General features: G+C 36.0%; 2 protein-coding genes across 13 annotated transcripts in view; one reads left to right on the forward strand and one right to left on the reverse strand.

Annotated features, from left to right (window-relative positions):
- LOC137236681 (adenosylhomocysteinase-like) overlaps positions 1-15,681 on the reverse strand; it is a 505,973-nt gene that overhangs the window by 321,185 nt on the left and 169,107 nt on the right. The gene's annotated exons all lie outside the window — the stretch shown is intronic.
- Positions 1-15,681, forward strand: part of LOC137236677 (putative fatty acyl-CoA reductase CG5065) — a 176,938-nt gene that overhangs the window by 95,959 nt on the left and 65,298 nt on the right. For 3 of the 11 annotated variants that reach the window (XM_067759564.1, XM_067759562.1, XM_067759563.1), the window contains exon 2: positions 4,732-4,872. The exons of the other annotated variants lie outside the window; for them this stretch is intronic. The gene's annotated coding sequence lies outside the window, so the exon portion shown is untranslated. The remainder of the gene's footprint in view (positions 1-4,731; positions 4,873-15,681) is intronic. 11 annotated transcript variants of the gene reach the window in all.

A 15,681-nucleotide genomic window follows, 5' to 3' on the forward strand; every position in this document is an offset into this window, starting at 1 on the left:
GTCCGATTAGACATTTGTCGGAACCGGCCGGATCGAACCACTATAGCAAATATCCCCATACAACCGAATGCTTACGTATAGGCATTCATTGTTGTCTGAAAAAAATTTATAGATCGATCGTATCTATATATATAAAAATGAATTGCTGTTCGTTAGTCTCGCTAAAACTCGAGAACGACTGAACGGATTTATCTTATCTTGGTCTTGAATTATTCGTGGAGGTCTAGGGAAGGTTTAAAAGGTGAGAAAAATTCGAATACTTGCCGGGAAAATACTCAAAACAGCATATTTCCTCGAGATATAGGCCAAAACGTGGACCCGGGTACCCCTAGAGTGTGTTTATAGAATATGGATATCATATGAAAGCTGTTTATGAGTGCTTTAGTAGAGGGTAATTTTCATACCCCTGGGTGACTAGGGTCTCGAGATATAGGCCAAAACGTGGACCCGGGTACCCCTAGGGTGTGCTTATAGAATATCAAATAAAATCTGTTGATGAGTGCTTTAGTAGAGGGTAATTTTCATACCCCTGGGTGACTAGGGTCTCGAGATATAGGCCAAAACGTGGACCCGGGTACCAACAGGGTGTGTTTATAGAATATGGATATCAAATAAAAGCTGTTGGTGAGTGCTTTAGTAGAGGGTAATTTTCATACCCCTGGGTGACTAGGGTCCCGAGATATAGGCCAAAACGTGGACCCGGGTACCCCTAGAATATGCATATCAAATGAAAGCTCTTGATGAGTGCTTTAGTAGAGGGTAATTTTCATACCCCTGGGTGACTTGGGTCTCGAGATATAGGCCAAAACGTGGACCTGGGTACCTCTAGAATGTGTGTATAGAATATGGCTATCAGATGAAAGCTGTTGACGAGTGCTTTAGTAGGGGGTAATTTTCATACCCCTGGGTGACTAGGGTCTCGAGCTATAGGCCAAAAAGTGGACCCGGGTACCCCTAGAATCTGTTTATAGAATATTGATATCAGATTAAAGCTGTTGATGAGTGCTTTAGTAGAGGGTAATTCTCATACCCTTGGGTGACTAGGGTCTCGAGCTATATGCCAAAAAGTGGACCCGGGTACACCTAGAATGTGTTTATAGAATATTGATATCGAATGAAAGCTGTTGATGAGAGCTTTAGTAGAGGGTAATTTTCATACCCCTGGGTGACTAGGGTCTCGAGATATAGGCCAAAAAGTGGACCCGGGTACCCCTAGAATCTGTTTATAGAATATTGATATCAGATTAAAGCTGTTGATGAGTGCTTTAGTAGAGGGTAATTCTCATACCCTTGGGTGACTAGGGTCTCGAGATATAGGCCAAAACGTGGACCCCGGTACCCCTAGAATGTGTTTATAGAATGTGGATATCAAATGAAAGCTGTTGATGAGTGCTTTATTAGAGGGTAATTTTCATATCCCTGGGTGACTAGGGTCTCGAGATATAGGCCAAAAAGTGGACCCGGGTACCCCTAGAATCTGTTTATAGAATATTGATATCAGATTAAAGCTGTTGATGAGTGCTTTAGTAGGAGGTAATTCTCATACCCTTGGGTGACTAGGGTCTCGAGCTATATGCCAAAACGTGGACCCGGGTACACCTAGAATGTGTTTATAGAATATTGATATCGAATGAAAGCTGTTGATGAGAGCTTTAGTAGAGGGTAATTTTCATACCCCTGGGTGACTAGGGTCTCGAGATATAGGCCAAAAAGTGGACCCGGGTACCCCTAGAATCTGGTTATAGAATATTGATATCGGATTAAAGCTGTTGATGAGTGCTTTAGTAGAGGGTAATTCTCATACCCTTGGGTGACTAGGGTCTCGAGATATAGGCCAAAACGTGGACCCCGGTACCCCTAGAATCTGTTTATAGAATATTGATATCAGATTAAAGCTGTTGATGAGTGCTTTAGTAGAGGGTAATTCTCATGCCCTTGGGTGACTAAGGTCTCGAGATATAGGCCAAAAAATGGACCCGGTTACCCCTAGAATCTGTTTATAGAATATTGATATCAGATTAAAGCTGTTGATGAGTGCTTTAGTAGAGGGTAATTTTCATACCCTTGGGTGACTAGGGTCTCGAGCTATATGCCAAAAAGTGGACCCGGGTACACCTAGAATGTGTTTATAGAATATTGATATCGAATGAAAGCTGTTGATGAGAGCTTTAGTAGAGGGTAATTTTCATACCCCTGGGTGACTAGGGTCTCGAGATATAGGCGAAAACGAGGACCCGGGTACCCCTAAAATGTGTTTATAAAATGTGGATATCAAATGTAAGCTGTTGATGAGTGCTTTATTAGAGGGTAATTTTCATACCCCTGGGTGACTATGGTCTCGGGATATAGGCCAAAATGTGGTCAGACGGAAAAAGCTTATTAAAATGTATGCAGATTGGCCAAATTTAGGGCAGGACAACGTCTGCCGGGTCTTCTAGTAATAGTATAAATCCCATACAGCTAGAGGCTTTAAATTTCACCAAATGCTTACGTATATGGCATATATTGTTGTCTGAAAAAATTGAAGAGATCGGTCCTATATATAAAAATTTGTAATCAAAATCGATTCATTAAGAAAATTAAAATTACTCCAACGATTTAAATGTTTTTACTCGGAATTTGAGATAAGACTTGGAAACATGTACATTATTTCCCGGATATAAGCACCGTAGAAAATGCACGAAAATCCGTGCTTATAAGCGGGGAGTGCTTATATAGAAAGCCCGCTTATAAATACTGACTGTGCTTATATCCAAATCCACTATAGCACTAACTGTTGAAATCCCCAATTACCAGTGCCTCTAATACAAATAATTTAAAATGGAATAACTAAGAATTCATTTATTCAAAACAAATAATTTCAAGTGTACAAAGATCAATACATTAACAGTTATCCTGAATTTTTATCAATCATTGGGTTCTATATATGTACGTACATATAAGTACTGAATATGATGCATGTACGAATTCGTTAATTATTTTTAAAAAAAGTTTGTAATTTTTCACTGAATATTCAATTTATGGAGTTCGAAATAGTATTGCCCAATTTTGTCGATCTCCAGCATAAATTTATTTGAAGGCATAAGAGCCCTACGGATAGTATCAATGGAATCAATGACTTCCTTATGACTTGGAATACTATCTGCAACACTACTAGGAGGTTCATCATCGGACGATTCTTCTATTATTGAATTTTGTCCTGGGAAGGCTTCTACGATTTTATGTTCGTGAGTAGATTCTCTGTAGCAGGCAAGAATGCATAAAATCGATAAATGAATAGTAATATGGTTAATACAGTAAATTTAGTTAGAAGCCAAATAAATTCGTATGTGAGAAGATTTAAAATTGATTTTTTTTATTCAGTGCTTAGAAGTGGGAAAATTACAAAACTTTAGAAAAAAATCGGTGCTTTTAAGCGGGAAATGCTTATAAGCGGGTGCTTATATCGTGATTTTTTGTGTACATTGAAGCAGGGGAACTTCTTTTACAATTTTTGTAGTGCTTATAACCGGAAAATGCTTATAACTGAGGTGCATATAAGCGGGAAATACTGTATACGCCTTTATTTTGACATTAAGTTAATGGTATTAAGTCATGATAACTCGCATGTGCGCGTCTTGAGATGTTCGAGACCCCTGCACTCAGTCCGAAGTTGAACATCATGAAATTCTCCACATGTCCAGGCTGAAGTACTCATTAATACCTTTAATTTGATACCCATATCGTACAAACGCATTCTAGAGTCAACCCTGATCCACCTTTATGGCTATATCCCTAAATGGCGTCCACCTATAGAACTATGGCCCACTCCCTCATAAAATACTCTTTAATGCCTTTCATTTGATACACATGTCATACAAGCACATTCCAGGGTTTCCCTCGGTTCATTTTCCTACATGGTTATTTTCCCTTATGCTGCCACCATAGCTCTCAACTGAGTATGTAATGTTCGGTTACACCCGAACTTAACCTTCCTTACTTGTTTTTATTATACTTTAATTATTAAATAAAGTCTTTATATTTACCAAAAGCCGATTTGTAGTTGCTGCTTGTAATTTTTTCAAGAAAATGTATGACAAATAATTTTTACTGAAAAATGCTTCGTGATAGAAATAACCTTGATGGGTTTCCCAAGGTAGCCGTTGATCGGACAAACCCCCTTGAATTTAATGGGTCTCATTGGGTTTCGAACCCAGTTCTTCGACAAGAAAAGTAAACTCGAGTTCAATAAGAAAAAAAGTTTTCTAAGTGGGTTCACCCCTCTGCAGTGATTTGGGAAACACTCTGAGTGTATTTCTGCAATGAAAAGCTTCTCAGTTAAAACTCATCTGCCTTGCAGATTGTTATGGAACTTTACTGGTATACTAACTATTAGCTGACAATTGTTTTAAAGTTGTACCAAGATTACCTGATGGCTAGAAGTAGTTTGTCGGTGTTTGCCCGTGTGCATCTAGCTAGACCTTCAGCCACTTATGTGGATTCGTTGAACAAACAATAATTCAAACACTTAAAATGGCCAGCGAATGTTAACAAAGGTGACACAGCACTACTTTGCCTTTGTCCCGCGGTTCTACTGCCTATATATAATTTATCGCACTTAACCCACCCTCCATGACTTCTCAGATGTTTGTGAGAAGTCCCAATTACAAAAACAAACACCAACTGAATATCAGACCCTTACAACAATCTAATTAACAATACATTTTATTTATATCTAAATAATCTTACTAGCTGCTAACGAAAGGAACTTAAACATATAAGTGGTTTTTCCGTACTAAATTTCTTTGTATATACGAGGAGCGATATGGAATCGGAGCAGCATACTAAAAGCAGTCTTACAAACTTATTTAAGAGTGCGTGATATTTAAAAAGGTGAAATATTATTAAAACAGAGAAATTAATCATTTTAAATGAAACCTAAAATATTTGATTATTTTTTGCGTTTTAAATGTATGTTGCTAAATAAGTACATATTAATAAATATTAATAACGAAAAAAATCTACACACATTCCTAATACCAACTCATTTCATAAATTTTCTCGTTTCCCTTACGATCCACTAATCATACTCATACTGAATGATCATTAACGCCGTAGTAAAAAAAAAATTTAGTATACATTAGTAACGCAAAAAAAAACAAATGGTATGAAAATATAAATATTAGATTTATAAACTTTCGCGCATTGCTGTTGCAGGAACTCGATGAAGATTTTCGACGATTTTTCTGCTTTGGTGAAAAAAGGAACTTTTTCACATATGTAATTTTTATACCTTTCATGAAAATGAAATGGCATATTAAGTTTCTCACGAATCTCAAAATTGTAAGCCCTTAAAGGAGAAGAGGTAGAACAACCAATAGATATGACGGAATGATCAGGATGAAGAGCTGAGTTGAATTAGCCATTTCCATCAGTCTGTTTGTATGCAAACTAGTCCTTCAATTGATGCGATATGTATCTTCATAAAATTTGGTGATCGGGTATATTAAGGTGTCCGATTAGACATTTGTCGGAACCGGCCGGATCGAACCACTATAGCAAATATCCCCATACAACCGAATGCTTACGTATCGGCATTCATTGTTGTCTGAAAAAAATTTATAGATCGATCGTATCTATATATATAAAAATGAATTGCTGTTCGTTAGTCTCGCTAAAACTCGAGAACGGCTGAACGGATTTATCTTATCTTGGTCTTGAATTATTCGTGGAGGTCTAGGGAAGGCTTAAAAGGTGAGAAAAATTCGAATACTTGCCGGGAAAATACTCAAAACAGCATATTTCCTCGAGATATAGGCCAAAACGTGGACCCGGGTACCCCTAGAGTGTGTTTATAGAATATGGATATCATATGAAAGCTGTTTATGAGTGCTTTAGTAGAGGGTAATTTTCATACCCCTGGGTGACTAGGGTCTCGAGATATAGGCCAAAACGTGGACCCGGGTACCCCTAGGGTGTGTTTATAGAATATCAAATAAAATCTGTTGATGAGTGCTTTAGTAGAGGGTAATTTTCATACCCCTGGGTGACTAGGGTCTCGAGATATAGGCCAAAACGTGGACCCGGGTACCAATAGGGTGTGTTTATAGAATATGGATATCAAATAAAAGCTGTTGGTGAGTGCTTTAGTAGAGGGTAATTTTCATACCCCTGGGTGACTAGGGTCCCGAGATATAGGCCAAAATGTGGACCCGGGTACCCCTAGAATATGCATATCAAATGAAAGCTCTTGATGAGTGCTTTAGTAGAGGGTAATTTTCATACCCCTGGGTGACTTGGGTCTCGAGATATAGGCCAAAACGTGGACCTGGGTACCTCTAGAATGTGTGTATAGAATATGGCTATCAGATGAAAGCTGTTGACGAGTGCTTTAGTAGGGGGTAATTTTCATACCCCTGGGTGACTAAGGTCTCGAGCTATAGGCCAAAAAGTGGACCCGGGTACCCCTAGAATCTGTTTATAGAATATTGATATCAGATTAAAGCTGTTGATGAGTGCTTTAGTAGAGGGTAATTCTCATACTCTTGGGTGACTAGGGTCTCGAGCTATATGCCAAAAAGTGGACCCGGGTACACCTAGAATGTGTTTATAGAATATTGATATCGAATGAAAGCTGTTGATGAGAGCTTTAGTAGAGGGTAATTTTTATACCCCTGGGTGACTAGGGTCTCGAGATATAGGCCAAAAAGTGGACCCGGGTACCCCTAGAATCTGTTTATAGAATATTGATATCAGATTAAAGCTGTTGATGAGTGCTTTAGTAGAGGTTAATTCTCATACCCTTGGGTGACTAGGGTCTCGAGATATAGGCCAAAACGTGGAGCCCGGTACCCCTAGAATGTGTTTATAGAATGTGGATATCAAATGAAAGCTGTTGATGAGTGCTTTATTAGAGGGTAATTTTCATATCCCCGGGTGACTAGGGTCTCGAGATATAGGCCAAAAAGTGGACCCGGGTACCCCTAGAATCTGTTTATAGAATATTGATATCAGATTAAAGCTGTTGATGAGTGCTTTAGTAGAGGGTAATTCTCATACCCTTTGGTGACTAGGGTCTCGAGCTATATGCCAAAACGTGGACCCGGGTACACCTAGAATGTGTTTATAGAATATTGATATCGAATGAAAGCTGTTGATGAGAGCTTTAGTAGAGGGTGATTTTCATACCCCTGGGTGACTAGGGTCTCGAGATATAGGCCAAAAAGTGGACCCGGGTACCCCTAGAATCTGGTTATAGAATATTGATATCGGATTAAAGCTGTTGATGAGTGCTTTAGTAGAGGGTAATTCTCATACCCTTGGGTGACTAGGGTCTCGAGATATAGGCCAAAACGTGGACCCCGGTACCCCTAGAATCTGTTTATAGAATATTGATATCAGATTAAAGCTGTTGATGAGTGCTTTAGTAGAGGGTAATTCTCATGCCCTTGGGTGACTAGGGTCTCGAAATATAGGCCAAAAAATGGACCCGGTTACCCCTAGAATCTGTTTATAGAATATTGATATCAGATTAAAGCTGTTGATGAGTGCTTTAGTAGAGGGTAATTTTCATACCCTTGGGTGACTAGGGTCTCGAGCTATATGCCAAAAAGTGGACCCGGGTACACCTAGAATGTGTTTATAGAATATTGATATCGAATGAAAGCTGTTGATGAGAGCTTTAGTAGAGGGTAATTTTCATACCCCTGGGTGACTAGGGTCTCGAGATATAGGCGAAAACGAGGACCCGGGTACCCCTAAAATGTGTTTATAAAATGTGGATATCAAATGTAAGCTGTTGATGAGTGCTTTATTAGAGGGTAATTTTCATACCCCTGAGTGACTATGGTCTCGGGATATAGGCCAAAATGTGGTCAGACGGAAAAAGCTTATTAAAATGTATGCAGATTGGCCAAATTTAGGGCAGGACAACGTCTGCCGGGTCTTCTAGTAATAGTATAAATCCCATACAGCTAGAGGCTTTAAATTTCACCAAGTGCTTACGTATATGGCATATATTGTTGTCTGAAAAAATTGAAGAGATCGGTCCTATATATAAAAATTTGTAATCAAAATCGATTCATTAAGAAAATTAAAATTACTCCAACGATTTAAATGTTTTTACTCGGAATTTGAGATAAGACTTGGAAACATGTACATTATTTCCCGGATATAAGCACCGTAGAAAATGCACGAAAATCCGTGCTTATAAGCGGGGAGTGCTTATATAGAAAGCCCGCTTATAAATACTGACTGTGCTTATATCCAAATCCACTATAGCACTAACTGTTGAAATCCCCAATTACCAGTGCCTCTAATACAAATAATTTAAAATGGAATAACTAAGAATTCATTTATTCAAAACAAATAATTTCAAGTGTACAAAGATCAATACATTAACAGTTATACTGAATTTTTATCAATCATTGGGTTCTATATATGTACGTACATATAAGTACTGAATATGATGCATGTACGAATTCGTTAATTATTTTTAAAAAAGTTTGTAATTTTCCACTGAATATTCAATTTATGGAGTTCGAAATAGTATTGCCCAATTTTGTCGATCTCCAGCATAAATTTATTTGAAGGCATAAGAGCCCTACGGATAGTATCAATGGAATCAATGACTTCCTTATGACTTGGAATACTATCTGCAACACTACTAGGAGGTTCATCATCGGACGATTCTTCTATTAGTGAATTTTGTCCTGGGAAGGCTTCTACGATTTTATGTTCGTGAGTAGATTCTCTGTAGCAGGCAAGAATGCATAAAATCGATAAATGAATAGTAATATGGTTAATACAGTAAATTTAGTTAGAAGCCAAATAAATTCGTATGTGAGAAGATTTAAAATTGATTTTTTTTATTCAGTGCTTATAAGTGGGAAAATTACAAAACTTTAGAAAAAAATCGGTGCTTTTAAGCGGGAAATGCTTATAAGCGGGTGCTTATATCGTGATTTTTTGTGTACATTGAAGCAGGGGAACTTCTTTTACAATTTTTGTAGTGCTTATAACCGGAAAATGCTTATAACTGAGGTGCATATAAGCGGGAAATACTGTATACGCCTTTATTTTGACATTAAGTTAATGGTATTAAGTCATGATAACTCGCATGTGCGCGTCTTGAGATGTTCGAGACCCCTGCACTCAGTCCGAAGTTGAACATCATGAAATTCTCCACATGTCCAGGCTGAAGTACTTTTTCGTGGTCTCAACCATTTCTGAGTTAAGGCTCGAGCAGTTGCTGAAACTTTGCATAGATTAGATATTAATGAAGCGAACTCGTTCAAATATTGTATTAGGACTAACAATTGGCTCGCCAGCAGCATCGATTCAAAATTTCAAGAAACGGGCGTGGCTTAGCCCTTTTTAGACTCAGTTTAATTCACATATCGTAAAAAAAAATTATTGGATATGATCTGCATGCAAATTTAATTACTGTGTGAAGTTGTTGGGCTGGATTTTGAGAATTAAATTGAATCGCTCTTGAGTATTGTGATTTTCGAAATGTTTCAAGGAATCGATATATTAAAACTTTTGAGCTTTTTGAACATTTAAAAATTAAATTTTTATTTTTTAAATACAAAAAAAAATATCAGTGCATATACTAATTTTGTGCATGTATTTCGATTTGCACTTCAATATAAAAAAAACTTGAGCAGCACTGTTCTTAATTTATTTAATTAAAATTTTTCCAGACTGTGACGACTATACTCTGTTCATTTCGCGGCAAAACTAGTTGGGTATTGTAAGTTGAGAGGAACTTGGGTTGGGGGCTTAGAATATACTCGCGGCAGGTATGCCTGTGGTAAAAAGCGACTAAAATGCCAAAATGATTCAAGGGGCTGTGTAGCGCACGCCTTTCATGGGGTTGCCAGCGCTATATATATATATATATACCACAGGCATATATATATACTAGCTTTACCTGGCGTACGTTGTAACGCCCGAGATCGATTGAATGTTGCTTTATTTTTTCTGTTTTGTTTGTTGACAATTTAGTTTATTGTTCTCTAAATGGAATTGAATTTTGTACACATATTTGTTGAAATTTTCGCTTAAAACATTTTATTATTGTATCTTATTGTAATGCAAGTGGCTACACAGTATTTTTGGTTTTTTCGTTCGGTGCAAAGATAAACAAATATTTGGCGTTCCAACTTGAGAATTTTCGCTATTGTAAGCGAAAGCACCGTATTCCATCTCTTGCACAACACGACGTGAAAGTCGTGTCGTTCGTCTCGATGCTGGATTTAATGGATTTGGATCTGTCGATCTATGACGACGTGCGTTTCGTAATTGTTGTACTTGGTTTTGTTGTGAGCGTTCCTCTACACTTTGCGCTCTCCTTTGATTAAATCTATAGGTAGAATTACGCGTACTGGTAACCTATAGTTGGTCGTCTTGTTGGTGGCATTTTGATGCATATGATGAAATTATGGAAAAAATCTTTTTTAACTATGTTTTCTTGCACTGAACACACTTAAAATCACTTTTTAAATTAATAATAGTTGGAGAAATGTAGAGCGTTTTCTACATCTATGTATATGCCAAATCAATAGGCAAACGAAATTTATTTTATATGGCTTTATTTTGTCGTAACTCTATGACGATTACAAATTCAATGATCTTACATGCTAAGAAAAATTTAATTTAGGCAGCAGAATTTATGTTTAGGAATTTTCCATGGAAAAGTCCTGCTATTTAATGTTGACAAAATAAGCGATGAGTGCGAAGAGTATATATGCAAAGTAATATTAGTGCAGGTGAGTGTGCATTATGTTGCTGCAGTGGGAGTGGGAGTGAGTGGGAGTGCATTGAGGAATATGCGATAATAGCAAAATGATAAAAAAAGCGAAAAACAAAAGCGAAGACGGTGACGTTACGTTGTACAACAAAATCATGAATGAGTGCAATGAGTGGGAGTGTGTGTTTGTATGTATGCAAATTATTAACTTAACGAAGATATGTTGGAAAGGCAGGCGTGAACAATAGTTACCATCAGAAGAAAGTGATTGACAAACATTTGCATTTGGACAGGTTCATCTGTTTAACATTTGTATGCTGTCAATGAAATTAACTTATAATAGGTTGGATCGATTTTTTTCGCCATCATCTCTCCTTCCTGTATCTTTCCTAAAAATTGGCAATCTGTCGAGCCGTTCTCGAGTTATGGAGTGACTATCAAAATGTACACTTCTTTTTATATATATAGATATAGCTTTTCCAACCCAATTGTCATCCTCACTTACCCGTGGCGAATCCTGTTTTCTTAACAGCCGAGGCTCTTGTAACCACAAGTTCCCCTAGGGCGGGATGGCCTAGAAGGTTTCATTTGGTCATACCAAATCGTTCCCGAGGTGATCGGGCTAGTACCTTAATGGCGCTTGTTACCAGAACGTACCGGATCTGCATCAACATCCATAACACTCCCCAAGGCCTTTGGGGAGTGACCTTATCGCTACAACAACAACAAGAACTTTGAATTTCTCGTGACTCTTGACTAGAAATAAAGTCAATATATTCTTTTTTTTTTTAAAGGTTTTAAGCATAATCCACTTATATAAATGTTGCATCGCTCAAAATTTTGTCTCTGCAACCAAGCTGAGGCCTGCGAGCTCTCCAGGGTGAAGTTGATGATGTAGCTCCCATTCTTGTTTTGATTGCGAGTCCCAGTCCGGAAATTAATTAAATTTTAAAACTTTATGATTTTATTTAGATTACAGGTTTACGCGTTTAGCTTTTCGGAAACCGAATTATCGTCCCTCTAGAAAGGATTAGCGAATATTTAAACTTTTTGACCGAATACTTAAACTTTTCACCTACTTTACATTTTTTAATCTGCTGCTCAGATTATAGCATTGGGGTGATTTTTCGGTATTTTTAAGGGAGGTAATATTGCAAATTTAAATATCTTTAAGTGGTTAATTTTTTTAAGTTTCAAATTGAAACCACGTTTCAAATTTAAATGATCCGCTTTCGAAGGAAACAGATATTTTTCAAGGTAACAATTTACAACAGATCGACTGCCAATACGCTCCCAGAAATATCAATATAGGTCAAATGGCGCGTCTGCTGTAAATTATGACAATTACCCTACTCGTATACACACGTTACATAATTTTTTTTTAACCAAAATACAAAGTCCTGGATAGTCCTGAAAGCTTCCGGGATCCCGGGATTGTTATTTCCAAATTCGATTCCTTAGTTACTATGTTCAAGTTACAAGACAAGTAACATTAAAAGTACTTTTGAAGGTTTATTAACCGAGTCACTCCTCGACAGTGGTTCGGCCATCACAGAGAATTCATTTGCCAAATGCAATTTCCCAGATGTCGTTTAGAGTCGGCTCTCTTCAGAGTGTAGGAAATATAAGAAGGCAGTATACCAAAAACTGGAAATAAATCTCCTCAGACAGTGAGAAATATAGGATTTACGTCTTTAAAGGATTTTCTGAAACGATAAAAAGTAGATTTACTTATTGAAACTACTTCTATCGGCGACCTGATTTTTTGAATAACAATAATATCCAGTTTCCTTAAAAATATTATGAAAATTTATAGACTTTAGTTGGGCTTTATTTGTCATGTATCCCGTTTAAGTTAATTTTTTTATTTTTGTTTACCTTAGGGATAAGGTTTATTTGTAACGTAAATAAGCCTACAATAAGGCGTAATTACAAGGCGTATGGTGTACTTTATGTACCTTATACAAGGTTTATATACTAGGAGTGAGCCCGGTATCCCTTATGGCTTAAAACCGCCTATGCTAGCCCTCAACTACATTCGCTATATGTACTTACCTAACTACATTCGTGGGGTAGTTTTCTACCCCAATAAATTTTTTATCATATTTTTCAAGATATCGAATTAAAAAAAAAGTTTTAGTATAAAACAAAACAACGGATACCTCTTAATTAAAAACACATTTTTTTTATTTAAATATGTTGCAATAAAAAAAAAATTGCGTATCTTCATACACCTTCAAAAATTTACTCTTAAAAATATAATTCATTACTTTTGTCAATAAAAACTTTGCAAAATTGATTCTAAAAACTTTTTCTTGGTAATTCGTATTAAAGAAATATAAATAAAAACAAGTAAGAACGGGACTGTCTTCGGCTGTGCCGAAGACTTCATACCTTTCATGAATGGGGCTGAAAAATAATCTTATCCCGTTCGTAATCTCCGAATAATCGGATCTATAAGATAAGAAATATATAGTGAACAGATCTACATACCTTAACGATTTTGAAGATAAATATAAAATAAAAAACAGGTAGGTACTTTGTGTGAGGATGCAAAGTTTCAGGTTTTTTGTGGTCTGCGTGTAAAAACTATGACTACGAATCACGTATTTCAACAATATATGACGTAAACGTAACTATTTGATGAAATTTGATGAATTTTGAAGCTTCTAGCCGTAAAAAGGGGGCAAAAATTAGAGTTTATATGGGGTATATAATATATATACCACCGATCTCTATGATTATTTCAGACAACAATATATGCTATATACGTAAGCATATGGTGAAATTTGAAGCGTCTAGCTGTTAAAAAGGGGCAGAAATTGCGCAAAGTTTCTTAACTGAACAATCGGTTGTATGAGATATATACTATATATACCACCGATCTCAATGATTTTTTCAGACAACAATATATGCTATACACGTAAGCATTTGGTGAAATTTGAACATATCTAAACGATTTTTAAGATAAATATAAAATAAAAAATAGGTAGGTAATCTGTGAGGATGCAAAGCTTCACGTTTTTTGTGGTCTGCATGTAAAAACTATGACTACGGATCACGTATTTCAAAAATATATAACGTAAACGTAACTATTTGATGAAATTTGATGAATTTTGAAGCTTCTAGCCGTAAAAAAGGGGTCAAAATGACAGTTTATATGAAATATATAATATATATACCACCGATCTCTATGATTTTTTTAGACAACAATATATGCTATATACGTAAGCATTTTGTGAAATTTGAAGCTTCTAACTGTTAAAACGGGGCAGAAATTGCGCAAAGTTTCTTATCTGAACAATCGGTTGTATGAGATATATACTATGTATACCACCGATCTCAATGATTTTTTCAGACATCAATATATGCTATACACGTAAGCAGTTGGTGAAATTTGAAGCTTCTAGCTGTTAAAATGGGGCCGAAATCGTAAAAAAAATATATATATATATATTATATATACCATCATATATATATTATATATATCACCGATCTCTATGATTTTTTTACACAACAATACATACTATATACGTAAGCAATCGGTGAAATTTGAAGCTTATAACTGTTAAAATGGGGAAGAAATTTCGCAAAGTTTCTTATCTCAACAGTCGGTTGTATGGGATATATACTATATATACCACCGGTATCTATGATTTTCTCAGACAACAATATATGCTATACACGTAAGCATTTGGTGAAATTTGAACATATCTAAACGATTTTTAAGATAAATATAAAATAAAAAATAGGTAGGTAATCTGTGTGAGGATGCAAAGCTTCACGTTTTTTGTGGTCTGCATGTAAAAACTATGACTACGAATCACGTATTTCAAAAATATATGACGTAAACGTAACTATTTGATGAAATTTGATGAATTTTGAAGCTTCTAGCCGTAAAAAAGGGGTCAAAATGACAGTTTATATGAAGTATATAATATATATACCACCGATCTCTATGATTTTTTCAGACAACAATATATGCTATATACGTAAGCATTTTGTGAAATTTGAAGCTTCTAACTGTTAAAACGGGGCAGAAATTGCGCAAAGTTTCTTATCTGAACAAACGGTTGTATGAGATATATACTATGTATACCACCGATCTCAATGATTTTTTCAGACATCAATATATGCTATACACGTAAGCAGTTGGTAAAATTTGAAGCTTCTAGCTGTTAAAATGGGGCCGAAATCGTAAAAAAAATATATATATATATACCATCATATATATATTATATATATCACCGATCTCTATGATTTTTTGACACAACAATACATACTATATACGTAAGCAATCGGTGAAATTTGAAGCTTATAACTGTTAAAATGGGGAAGAAATTTCGCAAAGTTTCTTATCTCAACAGTCGGTTGTATGGGATATATACTATATATACCACCGGTATCTATGATTTTCTCAGACAACAATATATGCTATACACGTAAGCATTTGGTGAAATTTGAACATATCTAAACGATTTTTAAGATAAATATAAAATAAAAAATAGGTAGGTAATCTGTGTGAGGATGCAAAGCTTCACGTTTTTTGTGGTCTGCATGTAAAAACTATGACTACGAATCACGTATTTCAAAAATATATGACGTAAACGTAACTATTTGATGAAATTTGATGAATTTTGAAGCTTCTAGCCGTAAAAAAGGGGTCAAAATGACAGTTTATATGAAGTATATAATATATATACCACCGATCTCTATGATTTTTTCAGACAACAATATATGCTATATACGTAAGCATTTTGTGAAATTTGAAGCTTCTAACTGTTAAAACGGGGTAGAAATTGCGCAAAGTTTCTTATCTGAACAATCGGTTGTATGAGATATATACTATGTATACCACCGATCTCAATGATTTTTTCAGACATCAATATATGCTATTCACGTAAGCAGTTGGTGAAATTTGAAGCTTATAGCTGTTAAAATGGGGCTGA

The sequence above is a fragment of the Eurosta solidaginis genome, chromosome 1 (genome assembly GCF_040869045.1).
Source record: "Eurosta solidaginis isolate ZX-2024a chromosome 1, ASM4086904v1, whole genome shotgun sequence".
Taxonomy (NCBI): domain Eukaryota; kingdom Metazoa; phylum Arthropoda; class Insecta; order Diptera; family Tephritidae; genus Eurosta; species Eurosta solidaginis.